This window comes from Lepus europaeus, chromosome 18 (assembly GCF_033115175.1).
Source record: "Lepus europaeus isolate LE1 chromosome 18, mLepTim1.pri, whole genome shotgun sequence".
In the NCBI taxonomy this organism is placed as follows: Eukaryota; Metazoa; Chordata; class Mammalia; order Lagomorpha; family Leporidae; genus Lepus; species Lepus europaeus.
In genome coordinates, this window is record NC_084844.1 from 6,419,266 (window position 1) to 6,441,297 (window position 22,032).

Below are 22,032 nucleotides of genomic sequence, written 5' to 3' on the forward strand. Positions count from 1 at the left end.
GGCTGTCTTATTCATACATACATATATATTAGGGTTTTCTTTTTAAAACTGTTACATAGTTATTTACTCGAAAAGCAGAGCGGCAGGGAGAGAGCAAGAGGGAGGTCTTCCATCCGCTGATTTCACCCCCACAAATGGCAGCTACAGCCAGGGCTGGGCCGGGCTGAAGCCAGGAGTCAGGCGCTCCGCCTGGGTCTCCCACGTGAGTGGCAGGGGCACAGGTACTTGGGCCGTCTGCACTCCTTTTCCAGGCGCAGTAGCAGAGCGCTGGATCAGAAGTGGAGCAGCCCAGTCGCTCACGGGGGAAGAGACTTCGCAGGCATCTGTGTGACCCACTGAGCCACTCCACCAGCTCCGGTCTTCAGCTAAAGCGCCCAGGTTCCTACACATGGGAGTTTTTCCTTCTCCTCCCCCAGAGCTGGGGTCTCAGATTGTTACACTGTGGCGGGCAGAGGTGGGTTCCAGTCATGCGTAGCAGCCCTGGGAACCAGCGAGGAGACAGCAGGAGAGAGCACGTGGGCTCCAGGGCTCAGGGGCGGGAGAGATGGCAGACAGGTCGCACCTGCCACCACTGCGCTCTGAACACAGCGGCTCTGCCCACGAGAGCAAGACTGGAATTGAGAAGATACTGAATTTCTTCCCACCTGAGACGCCGCCCACCTCACACAGAGCAGGTCCGTCTCCACCCGGCTTACCGATCGGGATTTCTAGAGTTTTTCCCAAGAAATGGTAGCCACTAAGTTTAATTACAATTATTGGGGCTCTTGCTGCTGTAAGGTACCCGTTAGTCTGATGGCCAACAAAACACAGAGGGCTGGCGCTGAGGTGCAGCCGGTCAGGCCCCTACTTGCAATGCCAGCATCCCGTATCAGGGTCCCAGCTACTCTGTTCCTGGTCCAGCTCCCTGCTGTGGCCTGGGAAGGCAGTGGAAGATGGCCCAGGTGTTGGGCCCCTGCACCCGCGTGGGAGACCCGGATGGAGAGCCTGGCCATGTGCTCTTCCAGGTTGACTTCTCCCTCTGCTGCAGAGACCAGCAAAGCTATGCCGGCTCTGGCGTGGGGGCAGTGACGTGGGGGCTGAGTCCCCGTTGGTCTACTGGATGTCTGACATGAGAGAGACATGGGCGCTCCTGTTCTTAAGTGACTGAGGTTTGGGGATGTTTCAGCAGCACCGCTTATCCCGTCCTGACTAAATAGCCAGCAGGTGAGCACTCACACTTCCGAGGCTTGGCCTGGAGACACGGGTGCGGCTGTGTTTCCAAGCAGGAGGGACCAGGTGCCCACTGTGGTCCCAGATGAGTCCCTGGTGACAAGCGCGATGCACCTGATTCCAGGGGGTGACACCACTTGTGAGTCCCACGGAGCAGTTACATTTGTCTTTATTCTCCAAAGAAATTCACTCTCCACCCAGAAGAGCTGGAATACAAGCTCAGAGTGTCGGGCGGGGGGCAGGTGCATCTCCCCGGAACAGATCCCCTTGCTTTAGGGCTTTTTTTTTTTTTTTTTGCATTAAGATTTTATTATTTATTTGAGAGGTAGAGTTATAGACAGTGAGAGGAAGAGACAGAGAGAAAGGCCTTCCATCTGCTGGTTCACTCCCCAGATGGCCAAAATGGAGCCAGGAACCAGGAGCCTCCTCCAGGTCTCCCATGCAGGTGCAGGGGCCCAAGGACTTGGGTCTTCTACTGCTTTCCCAGGCCATAGCAGGGAGCCAGATCGGAAGTAGAGCAGCTGGGACTCGAACCGGCTTCCATCTGGGATGCTGGCACCGCAGGTGGAGGATTAACCCACTGTGCCACAGCCTGGCCCGGGGGCTGCTGCTCTTGAGGCCGCCTTCCCTCCCGTGTTAAGGGAGGCGAGCCAGTCTGACGAGTCTGCCGGCTCTTGGAGATGACGCAGTGCCAACTCCACCAGGAGGAGGCCGCGGAATTTTTCTTTTTTTCCATTTTCTATAAAAAGAGGACTATCCAGATAATCCAAGAGGAATTTGAAGTCCCGGAGAGACACTGGAAAGAAAGGCCAGCACACAGCCTTGTCTTCCGTGGCGCAGAGTTATCGCCCGAGTTGCTGGGTGACGCCGACTGGCGGTGCGTCTGACACCCAGCGCCTGGCCGGCACCCAGCTCCCTCGGCAGAGTCGGAAGGCGCGCAGGGCGGCGCGGGCCGCAGGCTCAGAGTGAACAAGGCCGTCGTTGGAGGGGTGACCACGTTGCTGATTTGAGAAACATGGGGCGCCCTCTTAGATCTGTGGTCTCGGGGCGGTGGGCGGTGGGCAGTGGGGGGAGCAGTGCCCACACCCCTGCCTGCATGCCTGCGCCGGACTCACTGGGATTGAAGCAAACACTCAAAGGAGGCGGTTTGGAGTGAAAGGACGGGGGCTGTTGTGTAAGGGGGCGGGGGGAGGCCACCATGTCAGGGTTAGGAGCAGTGGAGCCTGGGAGGTGGGGCAGGGAGGGTGACCACCAGGCAGCCTACGTGGTGTGGAAGGGGCTGCCGTGGGAGGGCACCTGGAGGAAGGTGCTGGACGCAGCCGCCATCCCCCTCCCTCGCATCTCTGGCCAGGCGCCCCATCGGCCACAGCGCCTGCAGTCCTGGGGGGGCGGGTCTTTCAGGTCAACCTCCAGTGAGCCGCAGGAAGAATCTTGGGGACCCCTGTCCCTTCCCTCATCCCTGGTCAGCACAGGACACCTCAGAACCTCCCAGATGTGAACCTGCAGAAGCTGGTGTTGACTGTCTGCCTTGGAAGCCCTGAGCAAACAGTTACTTCCTCCCAGGTTAGAAACCCTCGGAAGTGCTGACTTCCGCCATTCAGAAGCCCCGCCCCGAGAAGGGCAGAAGTCTGTCCCTTAGTTAATCTTATGAGCTGGGGAATCTTGCACAAAGCAGTCCAATCTCCCAGAGCCTTGGGGCTCTCCTGTGCACCATGGGCATAATGCCGCGGGCCCCAGGGAGCCCCAGTGCCTTTAAAAAAAGATTTATTTGTTTTGTTTGAAAGTCACAGTGACAGAGAGAGAGAGAGAGAAAGAGGTCTTCATCCACTGGTCACTTTCCAAATGGCTGCAACAGCCAGAGCTGGGCCAGGCCAAAGCCAGGAGCCTGGAACTCCTTCCGGGTCTCCCACGTGGGTGGCAGGAGCCCAAGCACTCCGGCCATCTTCTGCTGCTTTCCCAGGCCATTAGCAGGGAGCTGGAGTGGAAGTGGAGCAGCCGGGACTCCAACCGGTGCTCTGCTATGGAATGCCGGTGACAGGTGGCAGCTTAACCCGCTGCAGCACAATGCCAGCCCCCAGCGACGCACGTGAGGACCCCTGACTGGCCCCCAGCTGAAGTCACGTTCCATCTCCCTGAGGCTCTGAGGCGGGACGGTGGTCTCTTTCCTTAGGGGCTTCACGGTGTGGTTGGGGACAGGAAAGACCTTGGCTGGCAAACTAAAGCTGCCCACGTGCAGTGTGCAGAAGCCAGGACGGGCCTGTGTCTCACTCCGATTGTGCAGGACAGGCCCAGAGGAAGGCCGGGTGGACGCTGCGGGTATCCAGGGCAGGCGGGAGAAGGAGGGGGACCAGGGGTCGCCCAGGAGAGCTCCACCCCCAAATCCTCAAGCACTGATCCACCAGTGGAAGTAAAATGTTATTAAGTTTTTGGTTCATTAAATTTTTGTCCTTTTAATACATTTGGACAATAAGGCTTGACACACACATAGGGCCGTGTGTCTCATGGGGTAAGACCCCAGCTTTCGAATCGGACCACCTGGGCTGACAGCCCCATCACTGCCCTGGGGACCCCTGGGGACCCCAGGGCAGGTCACACACGCTCTCTGAGTCTCAGTCTTCTCCCCTGTCAAATGCACACAGTTCCACCTTCAAAGATTTTGAGAAGCAAATGCGGATATAGGTTACGCGCACCTACAATCTGCAAACCTGAAACTTTGGCGTGCCAACTCAAAATTCATCTGACCCGTCAAAAAGCACGCACACGGAAAACGTTGCCAAAAATTATCTTCGAGCTAGGCGTGCATGAAACATAAATGAATTTCACATTTAAATATGGGTTCCATCCCCCAAGATACCTCATTATGTATATGCAAATACGCCAACATCTGGAAGAATCCGAAAGACTCTTGCTCTCAAGCATTGCCGATAAGGGGTCCTGAGCCGGGATCGGAATCTCGCTCGCCTGCGTGGGTCTCCCGAGCCCTTCCTGACGCCGTCAGCCGTGGCCTGGACCCACGCGGTGCGCTCGTCCCTACGTTCCTGTCGGCCCAGCTCTGTGCCGGGCAGGCTGAGCACAAGGGCGGCCCGCTTCCCCGGCTCAGGCGTGCGAAGAGATCACCTCCACGCATGGAGAAACTTCCTGCAGGGCAGTAGGCGCTGGGGCGGGGTTCTTGGGACTCAGCAGACAGAGTGGGGAAAGGTGGCTCCTGGGGCAGAGGGAATCGAAGGCAGGGAGCCGTAGCGAGAGGCGAGGGGTCTGCGGCTTTGCCACAGGGAGCTGAGGCCCAGGCCCAGCGCCCATCCCAGGTGCAAGAACCTGCGGCCATCCCTTTGTCCTTGGGTCGTCAACTCCCCGTGACATGAGAACCCCAGGTGATGGACACGGTGACTCAGCACCAGGGGCTGAAGCTCTGGGCAAATAGTTCCTCCCCAGTGCTCATCGCAGCCGGGGGACACGCCACCGGGACAGACGGGGGACCCTCCCTTTGGGAGTTGCCCAGGTGGGGGGAGGGGCACTCTGCCCCTCCCTGGCTGGGCTCTGCCTCAGCATTTGTGGAATGTGGGGGCACCCGTGCACCCCTCTGGGACCCCAGCTTGGGCGTGAGAAGAGGATCTGGGTCTGAGAGGTTCTTCACTCCCGTGTGTGTGTGTGTGTGTGTGCGCGCGTGCTTGTGTATCGGGACCAAGAGGAAGTGGGGTGGAGAGGGAGGGCTGGTTGGGGGGAGGAGAGAGGGAGAGAGGGAGAGGGAGAGGAAGAAAGAGAGGAAGCAGCGGCAGCAGGATGAGAAGGAGAAGTTTCACAGATTTTAAATAGAGGAGTATAAATATTTGAAAGTCTGGGGAGCAGCGTGTGTGTGGAAAATGCAGATTGAGCGAGCGCCTGGAGTCAGATAGCAGAGAGCAAACTGCTCCTTCCTGAAGCACCGTCGGGGCCGGGTCTCCGGGCGCCCTGTCTCACACGTGCACGCACACACGTGCACACATGCACGCCATTCCACAGATGTGCAGAAACAATGACGCCCAGCTGTGGAAACCCCGCACTGACACCCGGATATGTGGATACAGAGCTACGTAAGACACCACGGCTGGGGTCCGTCCCGTACTCACACACACGTCTGTCCGTGTTCCTGTTACATGCAGGGGACAGCACTAGGTTATGAGGACGTGGTGGTGGCCGGGACCCCACGCCCTCTCCCCAGGGCGCTCGCAGACTCCTGCCAAGGCTGAGACGTGATCCCACACAGCCTCCTGCCTCTGCGTCTCCTCTCCATCGTCCTGAATTCCTGGCCACAGACAATAAAGGGCAGTGAGCGCGTGAGTGAATGGAGCATCTTGCCTACCAGCAATGAGGTGGACGTGGCTGGGGCTATCCGCACTCCACACCCCAGACTCCCAGAGCTCCTTTTCATCCCCCAAAGATGGAGACCCCCAAGATGCTCAGCCTTCAAAACACCAGCCCGGCTCCAGCCCCTGCGCGAGGACAGGTTGCCTGGGGCCCCTGAGCTGCCAGGGGTGGCTCGGACAGCGGGACTGTGACGCAACAGGACTCTGATGAGCTGTGCAGACCAGGTGCAGAGAAGAGGAGCTTCCTCCCCCTCCCCCTCCCCCTCCCTCTCCCCCTCCTCTCCCTTCAGCCTGGAGGGACAGAGGGACGGACGCGCACCCCCCTACCCCCCGGTTACTCCCTGCACAGCTGGCTGGGCAGTTGGCCAGTGCTGGTGATAATAGACTATTTTTTTCACAGGAAGTCAGACAGTGAGAGAGAGAGAGAAAGATCTTCCTTCCATTAGTTCACCCCCAAAATGGCCTCTACAGCCGGCGTACCACGCTGATCCAAAGCCAGGAGCCAGGTGCTTCTCCTGGTCTCCCATGCGGGTGCAGGGTCAAGCACGTGGGCCATCCTCCTCTGCACTCCAGGGCCACAGCAAAGAGCTGGACTGGAAGAGGAGCAACCGGGACAGAATCTGGCTCCCCAACCGGGACTAGAACCCTGGGTGCAGGCGCCGCAGGCAGAGGATTAGCCTATTGAGCCATGGCACTGGCCGTGATAATAGACCTTTACTACCTGGTTCCTGATGTGCCTCCCGTGAGGAACTTGCTCACCACCGTGGACAGATGCACCGTGACCGGCCTCAGAGAGCAGGGGCAGAGCCAGGGTGAGGGATGTGCTCCTGCTGTGGCCATCTTCTGGGCCCACCGTGCGTGTGTGTGTGTGAGTGCATGCACACACAGGAGTGGGTGGTACCGTGGGGGCCCACCCATAAACACCGAAGTGTCCTCCCTGCCCCGTGGGGTGATGCGAGTGTGTGTTTTGCAGCGCTCCCTTATCCACCAGAGTAAGGGTCCGTTCTTCCCCTCCGGGGCAGCTGGCTCAGCGGCTTCTGCCTCCCCTTCTGGTACCCCTTCCCCTGCCCTCCTCGCCTCACCCAGGGTCTCTACACCTCCCAGCTAAAGTTCCAAGTGGAGCCACCCAGATGAAAACATACGCGCACACAAACTCCCGGCCAAGTCAGACGTCCCTCAGCCGGGCTGGCTGTGCTGTGCTTGGGCAAGGTCAGTGCCCCCCAGGAGCCAGCCCCCGGTTAGGAGGATGAACGTGGGGGTTCTCCAGGGGCGTTGGCTGTGTCTGGAATGAGGTGTGGGGGGGTCTCTTCTCCTTCCGTGAGGTGAAAGGCTTGAGTCGAGGCTGGAAGGAGTTGGCTGGGGTCCCCATCCCCCTCACTCTCGACTCACACCCAACACCCACCTCCTGGGCCCAGCTGCTGAGTGGAACAGCAAGGCCACCTGGGACCCCCTGGTTCTGCTGGGGCTCCTCTCGGGGTCTGTCCCAGAAGCAGGAGGGAATCACCAGCCCAGCTCCTCTACAGCGGCAGGAGGCAGCTCATGTATGAAGGCACGTGGACCGAATCCTCCACATCTAATACAGGGGAGGAAGGCTCGGGCTCCTTTACAGAGAGACGTTGTCAGGGACTTGCGCTGTGGCACAGCGGGTAAAGCCACTGCCCGCAATGCCAGCATCCCATGGGGCACTGGTTCGTGCCCCAGCTGCTCTACTTCCAATCGAGATCCCTGCTAATGCACCTGGGAAAGCAGCAGAGGGCAGCCCAAGTGCTTGGGTCCCTACCACCCACATGAGAGACCTGGATGGAGCACCAGGCCCCTGGCTTCAGCCTGGCTCAGTTCTGGCCCATTGTGGCCATCTGAGGGGTAACCAGCAGGAGGAAGCTTCCTCTCTCTCTCTCTCTCTCTCTCTCTGTAACTCTTTCAAATAAACAAATATACCTTTTTTAAAATTATTATTATTTGACAGTTAGACAGTGAGAGCAAGAGAGAGAGGTCTTCCTTCCCTTGGTTCACCCCCAAATGGCCGCTATGGCCGGTGCTGCACCTATCTGAAGCCAGGAGCCAGGTGCTTTCCTGGTCTCCCATGCGGGTGCAGGGCCCAAGCACTTGAGCCATCCTCCACTGCCTTCCTGGGCCACAGCAGAGAGCTGGACTGGAAGAGGAGCAACTGGGACCAGAAGCCGGAGCCCATATGGGATGCCGGTGCTGCAGGCGGAGGAATAACCAAGTGAGCCATGGCGCCGGCCCCCAAATAGACCTGTTTTTAAAAAAAGACGTCATCAAAGGCAGGCAGTTAGGACTGGGGAGGGAGGAGGGTGGGGGTGATGTGCCAGCTTTTTTGGGAGTGATGAAAGACGTACTTAATTGAAAGGCAGAGTGACAGAGAGAGGGAGAGATGGAGAGAACAATCTTCTATCCGCCGGTTCACTCCCCACAGCCTGGTGCAGGCTGAAGCCAGGAGCCTGGAATATCCTCCAGGTCTCCCACAGGGGTGCAGAGGCCCAAGCACCTGGGCCGTCTTCTGCTGCTTTCCCAGGCACATTAGCAGGGAGCAGGATAGGAAGTGGAGCAGCCGGGTCTTGAACTGGTGCTCCGATATGGGATGCCGGAGCTGCAAGCAGCAGCTCACCCAGCTGGGGCACAAAGCTGGCCCTGAAAATGTTGTAAAAATGGCCCTTGGCGGTGGTGGCACACATCTCAGAATCTGCCAGAAACATCGACGGGCGAGCTGTAACAGCAGGTACATTAGCCCTGAGCACTGCTGTTACAAGGGGGCGCCGTGGTCGCGAGAAGTTAGGGTTTGGGGCTCAGAAGTTAGGACTTGGGTTTCAGCTTTGTCGCTTGCCAGCTCTGAGCACGCGACGTCGAACCTCCCAGCGGCGTCTGGGAGTGAAAATCCTCCACCTGAGTGCTGTGGAGTAGACTTAAGGTACTTTATAAAGCACTTTGAAAGTTCCTGGCGCATAAAGAGTAGTTATTTTTAATAATTTTTAATAATAATAATTAGCAGCTGAAAATTATACAGCGCCTGCTAGAAATCACTATTGCATATTAATTCTCACCCATTAGAAAGGAAGGTAATTGGAACTCAAAGGAAGCCATCCTTCCCAAATGAAGCCTACCTGGCAGCTCAGTTGGGCTAAGACGCCAGACTTGGGTCAGATCCGGGCTTTGGAAGATCCTGAGAGAGAGGCTCGGTGTGCTGGTGACCGGTCACTGAAAATACTGAGCTCACTGCGGCAAGAGCGTGGATGGAGGGGCGAGTAGGGCGTTGCCTGGGCCCGGAAGAAGCAGACTCAGCTCTGTGCAGTCTGGGCCAGCGTCGTGGAAAGGGGAAGGGGAATTAATTCGCGTTCCCCATGTGGCAGGCAGAGCGGTTGGTCGGCCGTGGGGCGTCCAGGGCGTCTTGCTGTGCTATTGTCTCCTGCTCAGCCACGCCCTAATCCGCAGGTCTTGGAGGGAAGTCGATGTGGACGAAGTTGCCCGACCCACTTCTTCCTGTCAAGACAGTGCGGGGTCCGAGGTGTTACCCCGTCTGCCACCTAGGGACGAGTCGGCCCAGCCTGCCACAGGTTTGTGGGTGCCAGCAGAGCCCTTGAGGCTGGCTGATCGGGGACAAAGGTGGGTTATGGCAGCAAGCGCCGTGGCCAGAGTGGCACCATTTTTGTACCGGTTCCCCAGGGAAACAGTTCCCATAAGTCAAGGCAAAGAGGCCAGGGGACACGCACACACTCAGGGGGGCGTGTTCCACAAGGGGCGCCCTAAGCTTAGGGAATCCGAGCCTTTTCTACTGGACAGTAAGCAGGTTGCCGAGAGTGGCCCTGCGTGTTCCGGAGCGTCCACACAGAGTCCTTGCAAAGATAGTTCAGGACAAAGGCAGTGCTCACGAGACACGGAGACGTGGGAGGCCCACGGCCTGTCTGCACGCGCTCAGCAGCCGTCTGGTCTGGGCCACGTCACTCGTCCCCTCCTCCTCTGTGACTCGGGGACAATCTCACCCAGCACGTGGCTGTAGAGTTTGGGAAACAGCAGTGTCGTCTTGCAAGCAAGCACAGTCCCCGGCACACAATGGACACTCCAGAAGAGCTGACCACGGCACACAATGGACACTGGAGAAGAGCTGACCGCGGTTCCTGCCGCCGCCCCCTCCCGACTCCATGGCAGCCCAGGGGAGGCGCCCAGCTTTGGAAATCTACTCTCGTCCCAGCCCTCCTGCGTGTCCCTTGCACCAATGCTCCCTTGAACACCTCCTATCTCTGTTCTCTTTCAAGCTAGCAGGGGTCCTGGCAAACAGAACTCAGCTGTGTCTTAATGCCATGGGCAGAGGCTCAGACCTGGCCGACGTGGCCCCCATACACCGCAGGAAACAACTCAAATCCCCTGAACGGCTCTGGTGCGCGGTGTTTAAACCGCCTGGGGAGCTTTCAGAAATGCCACCGCGTCCAGTGCCCATTAAATCAGGCTCTCTGGGGGGTGGGACTCTGGCCTTGTGCCGGGAAGGCCAGCTCGCGGCTGGGGAGGGGACTGGCGCTCTGAGTCCCACGACTGGAAGGTTTTTGCACGCGCGACTTTGCACTGCTCAAGCGGTTTAACCTGAGTGTAATTGGGCTCAGTATGAAAATGTCACCAGGCTTTTGCAGCATCCGGGGAGGGGAGGGGGGCAGTCGGAGCCCGTGGTCTACCCGTAGGTAGGGGGCAGTCCCGGTGCCCCCGTGAACTCCACCCTGGGCACTGCGTTCATGCTTGTCAATGGTGCCTGCCTTCCAAGCCGGACCCCAGCCATACCCTCCCTCCCCCCCCCCCTCCCCCAGCATCAAGCATTCTGCCTGCACACTTAGGGTTGAAAATAGCTCCATCCTTGCCTGGTTCCCGGCAGCCTGGATAGAGCGTTAACTCTTCACCTGCTGGGTCGGCTGTGGCAATCCTCTTTTTCCTGTCCATAGCCTCCACTTGCTTCCCCACCTTTCGTAGGCGGTTCTCTTGGCTTTGCTGGCAGGCGCAGAAGGAGAAAGTGAGGCACGGCCCATTGGCTGGCACCTGCTGCGCTCTGTCCTGTTGCTCCTCCCTTCCAACCCACGCACTTGGTGTCGGCAAGGGGGCAGGTGAAGGGGCTTCAGGGACTTGCATTCCAAAGCCAGCATTTGGAGCTGGCATTGAGCTAGCATTCAGTCCCCCTCCCTCATAAACATGCAAATCCCCCAGGTAATTGAGACACCTGAAGTCCAGGGGAGCCCTGATTTGTCTCCATAATTCAGGCTGCAGGCAAATTACTAGAAACTCCAGCGCCCGCGGGCTTTCCAGACGGGGAGAGCCTGGAAGCTACGGCTTTCTTCTCTGTGCACGGAGACAACAAAAAGGACCCCCCCCATACAGACGGCAGCTGGGGGAGCCACCGAGGTGGCCTCCACCCTCCACGGAAAGCCACTGGGCAGGGGGGAGGGAGTCGGCAGGGACACACCTGTTGCCAGGTGCAGGGCGGCTGAGAAAAACGGCTCCCTGGGGAAACTGAGTCCTGGCCGCCACTGCCGCCCCCCACGCGCCGCTTTAAACCATAGCTCCTCTGTGCTGGGGGGGGGGGGGAGGCTCAGGGCGCCTCTCTGCCTAGTCCACGCTGGGTTAGAACCGGCTGCGGCTGCCCTGCCGCCCTCTCCCCAGTCCTGCGTCCCCTCCCTTAGGGACGGGGGCACAAAAGCACCATCTTCTTCCCGCTTCTCATGCACCTGCTGCTCCCATGCCAACCACCTGCAGGCTCAGGACCTCCACCAGTGACATCGCATGCCCATCGCCATGGAAACGGGCAAGGAGGTCAGATGGGGGCGTGGCTTGATGGCTTCAGGCAAAGGGAAGGGGGTGGGGTGGGGTTTTGAGGCTGGAGAGGGATTGGCAGCAGCTTCCCAGAACCTGGGCTAAAGCGATTAGCTGTCCCCCGCGGGAGCCGCCCAGCCCAGCACCCCAGCGGAGCCTGGCTGCCTATTCCAAGCCACTCTCTTTATAATTTGTCAGAGTGGACTCGGAAGGAACACGGATTTCCTCGTAGCTGCTCCTTGGGGGCGGAGCTCTCCAAACCGATGGGCCCGAATTTCAGCACCCTTTGGGCTATCGACTCCCACTGGGGCAGGAGTGGCTTACACAGGGGAGGAAAGACAAGAGGGACAGGTCAGGGAAGGGGGAGGCTTGGCCCAGGGCCGGAGCTGCGTGTGCAGAAGGCCAGGGCTGGCCTGCGGGGAGACAGGGAGCGCTCAAGGGGCACAGGACACCTCCTGTATCCTGGGCTCCTTCTTCGGATTGGCGTTTAACCTCCAGTTTCTTTTCCCTAGGTGATGACAATTCATTATCCGAATCCCAGCCCCGGAAGCTGCCAGCCCAGCGGTGGCGCTCACCTTGTGCACCTCAAAGTGATGCATTTGCAGCTTTGTCATCGTCACATCTCTCTCAGCCCCCGCTCCACACCGGGCTGCAGCCCCACGTGCCCCAGCACCCCCAGTCCCCAGGCAGTGGGCTGACGGGAGGAGACCAGCCCCGTGGCCCTGCAGCTTGGTGCTGACCTCCCCAGGGCGGTCATGGGAGCTGTGGGCTGCCGAGAGGTAGAGCCGTGCCCCCGCCGGAGGAGCCCCACAGAGGGCTGGAGGGGCCACAGGTAGCAGTGTCGCCTGAGGGGCTGGAAACGCTACTGCAGCCCTGCCCCCGAGGGCAGCACCGGCAGGCGCTCTGTGCAGTGAGAGTGCCCGCTTCCTCGCCACCCTCTCTGCCAAGGAGGAGCAAGGAGGGGACAGCGCCCCCTTCCCCTCGTCCCTTCCTGCTCACCTCACACAAGAGGGTCCCTGCCCACACCCAGCGACGTCCAGCGTCTCAGGCAGGACATGGGGATGAGCGCTCCCCGTCCTGTAGCCAGCACCCATGCCTCCATCCTCCATGAGGCCGCCCCCATCCTCCGTGGCCGACAGCAGGTGCACCAGGCCATCCCTACTCACGGCTGCCTGACTTTGCTGTGTGGTGTGTGTGAGGGTCAAGGGCACTGCAGCCCCCTGGGGCGTCACCAGGGTGTCCTGTAAGGGCTCCCAAGTCAGCTTGGTACGTTATTACTGCTCTGTGCTACAGATGGACAGACTGAGGCTCTCCAGCATCGTAGTGGACCTGTCTGGCCCCATGGCCACACTCCATCTTCCTAGGATCACCGAGGCCCACGCCGACCAAGGGAATCGGGAATTCTGGGGCAGGCTACAGCACCTGGGGGGCTCCAACAGGCCACCGGGGGTCTGCACGAGTGGTCTGACAACACAGCACCACTGGGGCACCTGGCCCCCACCCCAGACCTGACTAATCAAACCCGGCCTTTAACGAGCTCCCAGGTCTGTTGTCCTGAGGCCCGCCCCTTTACAGCTGTGGCCTTGCCACCCTCCCCACTGTGGCGCCACCCTTGCTCTGCTGCACTCTGTCCCCGGTCAGCCACCAGCCTGCTCCAGCTCAGCCCTGCAGGGAAAATGGAAGGGAAGGGAAGGGGACCCCCAGCCCCAGCATGCAAATCACATGCAAAGCAGCATCCCAGAGACTCTCAGTGTCCGGGCTGGGAGAGCCTCAGCCCCTCCCATGCCTGATAAAGAGTCGGGCGCAAGGTGGGGTCTCCTGGGCTCCCAACCCCACCCGGGCCAAAGGCACCCGAAGCCCTTCCAGGCTGGGGCCGGCGCTGCGGCTGCACCGTGCGGCCTGTGGCGCCCCCAGCCCTGCCCTGTGCCCTGCCTGTCAGAGGCTTCCTGGGGTGTCCAGGCTGCTGTGGCCCAGGCTTTCCTGGGGAATTGGGGCCTCTCCTTGCCGCAAGGCCTGTTTGCCAGCCCACTCCGTTCAGCATGGCTGGGAGTCTCTGGCCACTGGGGGGCGCTCGTGAGCCCATGAGGGGCTGCCCAGATCTGTGCTCCTTCCTTGGGGCCCTAGGGAGCCCCGGGGCAGCACCCAGGTTGGCGGCCGAGGCCTCCGAGGCCTGGGTCTTTGCGTCATGTCCACTGAGCATGTTCAGACTCGAAGCCACCTGGGCGGCCCCTGTCCCCGACCGCCCCTCCCCTCCTGGTGCTGTTTGTGCCCACAGCCTGGGTCCAGGAAGCAACAGGAGCGTAGAGGGTGAACCTGACCCCCAAAGGCCAGGTTCAAGGCCCAGGACCTCCCTGGGCCCTGCTGACTCCGTCTGTCAGAGCCGAGTCTGGATCCCGGGGTCTTCAGCTTCCCTAACCAGGGCGTGCTCCCTGCGCCAGCTGGCTTGTCCCAGCGAGCCTGGGGGGACGCATCAGCCACATGTGACCACGTGTGACCACGGCTGGCTTCGCGACGGCGGCAGCTTCCACCCTCCGAGGGGCTTGGCCGGCGTCCCAGGAGTGAGAGGTGAAAGGTCAGCCCCTGGTTAAGGAGGGGCGAGTGCCCCCTCCCCCTGCGGAAGGCCGCGCGTGGAATTATCTCGGGTCCTGTCCAGCTGCCCGGGCTTCTCCCCACAGCCCTGTCACAAAGGAGCCTGGGACGCGCACGCTTCAAACAGTGCGTGGGAAACGGCATCAAGAGATGAGCGTGTTTAGCGCCAGGCATTTTTGACACCCACGTGTGCTCGTTTCGTCACACACACTTTCCGTGAGCCTTGTGAAGCCCTGTCCCGTTGTGTGGTTCATTCCAAGTCTCCGTCGCTCCCCGGCCCGCCAGCTCCTGCACAGCAGAGCCGCGTCCCCCGCGGCCGGGTGATCCTTAGCGAGCACAGCGCCCGGAGGAGGGGGAGGAGGAGGAGGAGGGAGGAGGGGAGGACGGCGCCCGGCACACAGCAGGCGAGATTTGCTGGAAAACGAAAGAACTCGGTATCTTATCCCTCCCTGCCCACTGGGATGATTTTCTTAGACTGAGACTCCCAGGCCACATTGAGCGCCCCCCCCCCCCACCCTTTTTAAGATTTACTTTCTTTATTTGAAAAGCAGAGTCTGGGGGGGGGGGTCTGCTTCTTGACTCCCCCAAATGGCCGCAATGGCCAGAGCTGGATCAGGCTGAGGCCAGCAGCCAGGAGCTTCTCCTGGGTCTCCCATGTGGGTGCAGGGACCCAAGGACTTGGGCCATCTTCTGCTGCTTTCCCAGGCCATTAGCAGGGAGCTGGGTCGGAAGTGGAGCAGCCGGGACGCGAACCAGCACCACAAGCAGCAGCCCAGCAACATCCCGTCTTCATGGTCTCTGTGCCCATGGTCTCCAGACACTGCCTGGCTTCATGGGGTTTCTGGGGCGTTGAACCCAAAGTGTCAGGTCCACTGGACCCCATGGCTGCAAGGATCGTCCCTGCCCGGGTACGTGGAGTCGGGAGGCTGGGCTGGCTTTTCCCAAGATCACCTGGCTGTGTTGTATTCACAGATGGTGGCTCCGGGAGGGAGAACCAGGCACCCCGTCAACCTCAATTAACCTCTCCTCCCAGACTCCGAGCCACGCAAAGGTGCCCTCCAAGGGCAGGGAAGCTGTTTCAACCTCACCTCTGTTAGGGCATCGATGCCAAAGCGGAGCAGGTCAGGGCTGTCCCCCAGGGCAGCCAGGAGACAGTCACAGTCCCCACGCTGCAGGGGCACTGGCCTCTCCTCGGCCCCCGAGCCCCTCCCTCACGTGTCCCCTCGGGCGGCAGCAGTTCTGGGTGTTCTGCTGAGAAATCCCACGAAGCCACAAGACCCCCATCCCCTCCTCGCTGCCGTCGGAGCCCCGCATCTCTGGTCCATCCCACAAACCGTCTCTCCGGCGGCAGCCCGTGCCGTCTCACACCAGAGCACAGGCAGCAGGGCCCGCGGAGGGCTCGTCCTAGAACTGACCGAGCTCGGAGCCCAGCCTGGCTTCTATGCAGACTTCTTTTGTTCCTGAGCTAACAAGACCAGGTGGCTCTGTTGGGGCGCCTGCCGGGGGTGGGGCCGGGGGATGCACAGGGCTCAGACCAGGTCACCTCATCCCCGAAACACGACCCTAAGGACTGCTCCTTGAGGCAGGACGTGTCACGGAGAGATCGGTTGGCTCGGTCCGTGCTCTCTCTACAGGAAGGAAGCGGCGACTCTGATGGTCCCTAACAGACCCCAGACACGTGCTCGCAGACCAGGGTCTGCGACAGCCGCCACTTCTCATCCAAGCAGGTGAGGCTCTCAGGGAAGGTGGGGAGGGAAGTTGTTGGGGGAGCTGGAGGGGGGAAGTGAATGATTGATGACATATCCATAGAGGAGTAGTACACAGCCTTTAAAAATATGTGTGAAAGTCTTTCATGAGACAAGAAATGCACATGCTATAGAATTAATTAAAAAAAAAAAAAAACCACAAACAGGCTGGCGCCGCGGCTCACTAGGCTAATCCTCCGCCTGCAGCGCCGGCACCCCGGGTTCTAGTCCCTGTTGGGGCGCCGGATTCTGCCCCGGTTGCTCCTCTTCCAGGCCAGCTCTCTGCTGTGGCCCGGGAGTGCAGTGGAGGATGGCCCAAGTGCTTGGGCCCTGCACCCCATGGGAGACCAGGAGAAGCACCTGGCTCCTGGCTTCGGATCAGCGCGATGCACCGGCCGCAGCAGCCATTGGAGGGTGAACCAACGGCAAAAGGAAGACCTTTCTCTCTGTCTCTCTCTCTCACTGCCCACTCTGCCTGTCAAAAAATTAAAAAAACAAACAAACAGACAAACAAACAAGGGCTCAGAGCTACGCCTTCAGTACTGGCCGCTTGCTGTGGAAGAGGACCAGAAGGAAACGAAACAGAGGACGTTCTGTGTCCGTGTCTGTGTCTCCCGTACGCCCCACCGTGTGCCCGCCCCTTGCTGATTTTAGTTTTTGTTCGTTTTGAAACTTTTCTGAAGCTTGAGGGTGGGCACTAAGCCTTCCAGCTAAGACAGCCCCAAACCACACCGGAGGACCTGGACTGGAGACTGAGCCCCGGCTCCTGACCCCGGCTCCTGACCCCGGCTCCTGACCCCAGCTCCTGACCCCGGCTCTCTGCTGATGCACACCTGGGAAGCAGGGGCGAGGGCTCCGTGGTCAGGTCCCTGCTCCCACCTGGGAGACCCGGATGGAGCTCCTTGGCCCACCTGTGGCAGGCAGTTGAGGAGTGAGCCAGGGGATGGAATCTCTCTCTTTCTCTCTCTCTCTCTCTCATCTCTCTACTGCTCAAAGAAATAAAAAGGAAAACGAATCCTCCTGTACAAAATAAGACACTCTCCATGGAGAAATAAATTTCTCTAATTGTACACAAGAGTAAGCCCAGGTGTACAGAAATGAAAGCCCCGCCCCCCCCCATCATGACCGTTCACCATATGCATACGGTCTCCAGGACATCACATGTAAGTGTGTGTGTGTGTGTGAGAGAGAGAGAGAGAGAGAGAGAGAGAGATCTACATACGTACAGGCTTGGGACCCCCGATCCAGAACGCTCTGGACAGAAGTGTTGCCGATTTGGGGACATCTGCATATGCATAATGAGCTATCTTGCCAAGGGGACCCAAGTGCAAACAAGAAATTCACTTCTGTCTCGTATCCACTTTAGACACGTAGCCTGCAGGTAATTTTATACACGGCTTGGAGCGTGCCTGCGTTTTGCCTGCAACCCGTCCCGTGAGGTCCGGTGTAGAATTTCCCCAGGTGCTGGGGCGTTTTGGGTTTCAGATTAGGGATGCTCCAGCTGTCTGTGTGTGCATACACACATGTGTGCGAGGGGCTTACCCATCCACGTGCACAAGTACACACGTGTGTGCACACTCTCGCCTGTGCATGTGTGCGGGGTCTTTAAAGAACCCGTGGAAACGCACGTTGTCTTTTCATTCCATTTCCATGGAGTTTTTGAAGCCCCGTCATACATGTGCGTGTCACCATGCACAGACACACGTGTGCACGAGCACACAAATCTTAGCACTGAAGTTAAACAACGAGACCGCCAAGCAGTTAAGACGCCCACTCGCACGTCGGAGGACCTGGGTTTGACACAGGAGCAAGCAGAAGCCCGAGCCACGGCTTTCACGGGCTGTGGGGTGTGGGGCACAGCCAGCTAGGGATGGCCCAGGGCAGAGTCCTCCCCTCCCGGAGCTCCGGGCAGGCAGAGCCGGCATCCTATATGGGCGCCAGTTCTAGTCCCTGCTGCTCCACTTCCAATCCAGCTTTCTGCTATGGCCTGGGAAAGCAATAGAAGATGGATCAAGTGCTTGGGCCCCTGCACCTGCATGGGAGACCTGGAAGAAGCTCCTGGCTCCTGGCTTCTGATCAGCTAGCTCCGGCCATTGTGTTCACCTGGGGAGTGAGTTAGTGGATGGAAGACCTCTCTCTCTCTCTCTCTCTCTGCTTCTCCTTCTCTCTCTGTGTAACTCTACCTTTCAAGTAAATAAATCTTAAAAAAAGAGAGAGAAGGGTCAATCCCACAGCAGAGGGAGACGGGCGGCTGTGGGGTGAGGCACAGGCTGTGGGCTGGCACGGCAGGATGGTGCTGGTTTGCTTGATTTATTTGAGCAGTAATTCCCTAGTGCCTGCTGTGTGTCAGGCTCTGAGCACAAGGGTTAAATCACTTACTTACTACCCGCAAATCGACGCCATTGACATTCCCATTAATCAATACCTTTGACATTCCCATCAATCAATCAATGCCATTGACGTTCCCATCAATCAACGCCATTGACGTTCCCATTTTACAGAGGAGAAAACTGAGTCACAGAGAGGCAAATGCCGTTTGCAGAGTCGGGTGACCAGCACGTGGCAGCAGAGGGACCCGAGGCCGGCCACCAGGGGCCCAGGCTGTGTGCTCATCTCCCACCAGTGCTGCTCGGTGTTTGAATGAAGATGGCAGGGGGCAGAGGAGTCAGCCCCGCGGAGGAAAGCCATGCAGGCAGAGCACGTGGGGTTATCGGGCTGCACTGCCGAGGCAGCCAGTGTGGCTGGCGTGGGGTGGGCAGAGCGATTACTTGGGCCGTGGGGCCATGGTGAAGACCTGACTCATCGTGGAGGGAGGCAGAGCTCTGCACGGTTTGTCTGTCCCAGCGCCTGTGCGAGCAGGGGCCACCAGGGGGCAGAGGCAGAGCAGGACTCCCAGCCAGGCATGGTGGCGGCTCGGACAGGGTAGAGGTGGGAGACGCCGGGAAGCCCACAGGTCTCGGTGATGGACAGCAGGTGGGTGGGGACGGGGCAGGGAAACATGGTGGCTGCGCAGAGCCACGTGGCCTCGAGAGCCAACAGGAGGGCTCGATGATCAAAAGGCCACTTGGCAAGTCGGGAGAAGCCTTCATGAACCCCAAGAGCACAAGGCCAAGACCCAGGTCCGCCAGGTCAGCCCAGGTGTCAGACGGCATCTCATCAGTGCCCTCTAGTGGTCAAGGGGGGCAAACGTAGCACCGGGACCCCAGCCTCAGCGTCACCGGGCCACATCTTGCTTCCGCCCTGGAAATGTCCCCAAGACTGTGCATTGCTGAGTCAGGCCTCTGAGCGGCCACCGTCAGGGCCTGGCTGGGTTGCTGGTGACCCTGGAGGGCTCAGCGCACCTGTACTTCTTTGCAGCGGGAGCTGTTTTCAAACTGAACTCCAAGCAGAAAAAAAGCGCCAAAGACACGCGGAACTCCCTTCTCAGTAGCGCTGGGTTCCCGGGGTTGTGGTCACAGCAGGTGGAGAGAGTATGGAAGGGTACTAGAGTAGAGTGGGCGGGGTCTTGACAGGGAGCTGCAGTGTCTCTCAGTCCCGCTGGCATCCACACGGCACAGGGCTGGGGGGCGGGGCTGTTGGAATGAATGCATAGCAGCCGCTGCCCTGCCTGGGAGCCCTGGGGTGCAGAGCCCGGCTCTCCTGCCACAGTCACTGCGTGCATGTCCCCTGAATGCTACGCCTGCAGCCGCACACGCAGGGTCGCAGACGCGGTGTCTTCTCCGAGGGGATCCATTCGGATCAGGTGGACGAACACCTGGCTGCGCAGAGTTCCAAGCTGTGTCCATCCTGGGGTCTCAGCGAGGTGCGAGCCAAGCATCCCTGCCAGCGTCTCAGCTGCCACCTGCTCCTTCCCATTGGACAAGGGATGGCAAACAGCCTGGCGCCTCGTGGCCGAATCCTGCCGACCCTGTCAATCTCCCCCTCACCCAGCCCTGCTGCCCCCGGTCTCTGCTTGTGAGATCGGCGTGGGGGACGGGCAGAGGAGGGAGCTGTCTATCAGTGGAGCTGTGAACCAATGCCGGTGCGCAGTCTCCTGGGTGCCCGGCCCGTGCTAAGCACACTGACGTCTCGGGCTCCCAGCTCCCAGGGCTTCAGACTTCCCCTGGGAGCAAGGCAGGTGGGGTGGGGGCGGGGGGGTGCGGACAGGGTGCTTCTCCTGGTTTCCCAGCCCTGCCGTGGCCACGGTCCCAGGAGATCCTCTCTAAACAAGCACCTTGGAAGCACAACCTCCCGAGCTCGGCCGTCACCCTCAGGTCCGACTCCTGCTCTCCAGCGCGCAACCCTGACTGTGAACTTGAACTTGACCTGAATTCCTGGCCGGCTGTCCATGGGTCCTGAGTCCCAGGCTTTGGGGCTTCATGGATCACCTCGCCCAGGACAGGTGCCTGCACCGGGGCAGACCCCCGCCCGTGCCCTCACCCTTGGTTATAAATATCCATCGAGTGCAATACTAAATAATTACGGCGCATATTTCACCCTGCCTGTTGAACACATTGCAAGAAAGGAATTGATCCCTGCTGTTTCATTTATTAGATGGTGTAATACCACAAAAATCGTTTCCACAATATCCCAAACTAAATCATTTATTCTTGACAAAAATCCAATAAAGAGCTCAATCCTTCTCCATAGGCAGATAAAGCTCAGATTAATGGGGCTGCCTAGATCAAAAAAAGCTGGGAAAATGAAAGCGAGATAGGGAGAGAAGGCTCCTTCCTCCTCCTCACCGCCTCGGCTCAAGGTTTTATTACAAAAAGCCGCCTAAGTATTACAGGCTAATCCGTAAATCCTCGCCTGGTAAAATATGTGACGGATTTGTAGATTGTGCCCTTTACAAATTTGATTGAACCTTTTTTTTTGGCCAGGAGTTTCACCTTGCTCCTCTTCCTCTTCTTCCCTGTTCTCACTGGGCAGCACCCTGGGCTCTGTCTCTGGCAGTGTAGGGCCTGGCGTGGTCTCCCGGCATGCTCCTCCCGGCCCCCAGGACCCCGTTCTGACCCGACGTGTTGAAGGTGGAGGTCGCTGGGGGTGAAAGAGGCTAAGAAAAGGATCGGCCTCTTCTCATTCCCTGTCTGCAGGGAAATCAGAGATGGGGCCGGGCGAGGCAGGTGTCAGGGGCCAGGATCATGTTGGTGCCAAGTGGGAGAGGCGGTCAAGCTTGGAACCACACGTGTGCCGGCTGCAAGAGCCCCTGCGGGCAGACCCTCTTCTGCTCCTTGATCCGAGCCTTGAACTACCGTAAGCCACACACGGCAGGCAGGTGCACCCAGTGCAATGCTCCACACGCGCACCCCCTCTCACGACCCCCGCCCCCGTCTCAGTTTGCGTGGGACCGAGGGGCTGCCAGGTGCAGGTTTCTTCAATGACACAATCAGGAAAGTCCCGAGCTAACCAAGACGAGTTCTTTGTTCTTCATCCTCTGCCTAAGGTCCCGCTCCGTGTGCGCGACCAGGAGAGCTAATCACTCCGCCGGCGTTCAGCTCACTCTGCCTTAAACCACTGCCTGCAGCAGAGATAAGCCCTTGGGCGCTCGCCGGCTTCAGCCATGCAGTCCCGGGCTTGGGGCCAGGATCTGTCACTCGCTGCTTGTGGGCACTGGCAAGACACATAGCCTTTCTCACATGCAACGTGGAGAAAGCAATACCTATGTCATGGGGTCAGCGTGCACAGGGAGAGAGAGAGAGCAAAGGATGCACCCGGCACAGGGTGAGCAGGCGGCCACACTCTCACCGTCATCATCTGAACTCGTCTCCTTCAACAAGGCTACAGGGAAGGTGTGAGCCCGGCCACGGGCCCTTCTAGAAGCTGATGAAGCCAGCCCCCTCCCTCGCCACTCGCCGCAGCAGTCTGAGCCCTGGCTGGGGCCCAGACGGCGGTCTTTGAGAGGATCCTTGGATGCAGGCAGCTGGGAGGCAAATGATGGGCTGAGGACCAGGTCTCTCCGCCTGGCGCTGTGCCTTGCGTCATTCGGCTCCCGGGAGGCTGCGCCCCAGCACCCCAGGAAAATGACTGCTTCCTCTTCTTCCATATTTTCAAAGGCAGAGGGAAGAGGGGGCTGGGATGGTTGCCCTGGCAACTTTGCTCACTACCCCCTCCTACGATTAGGCGTGGATGGAGAGAGACAGGGAGAGGGAATGGTCCTGGGGCCAGCAGCCAGCAACGGCGTTGTATGGGTATACAGACGTGATAAATCGGTAGCAGCCCTGAGACGGGGCCAGCATTGTGCTGCAACCAGTTAAGCCACAGCCTGGGATGCCAGCATCCCCCTATGGGTATGGGTTCGAGTCCCGGCTGCTCCACTTCCGAGCCAGCTCCTTGCTAATGCTTCTGGGAAAGCAGTGGAG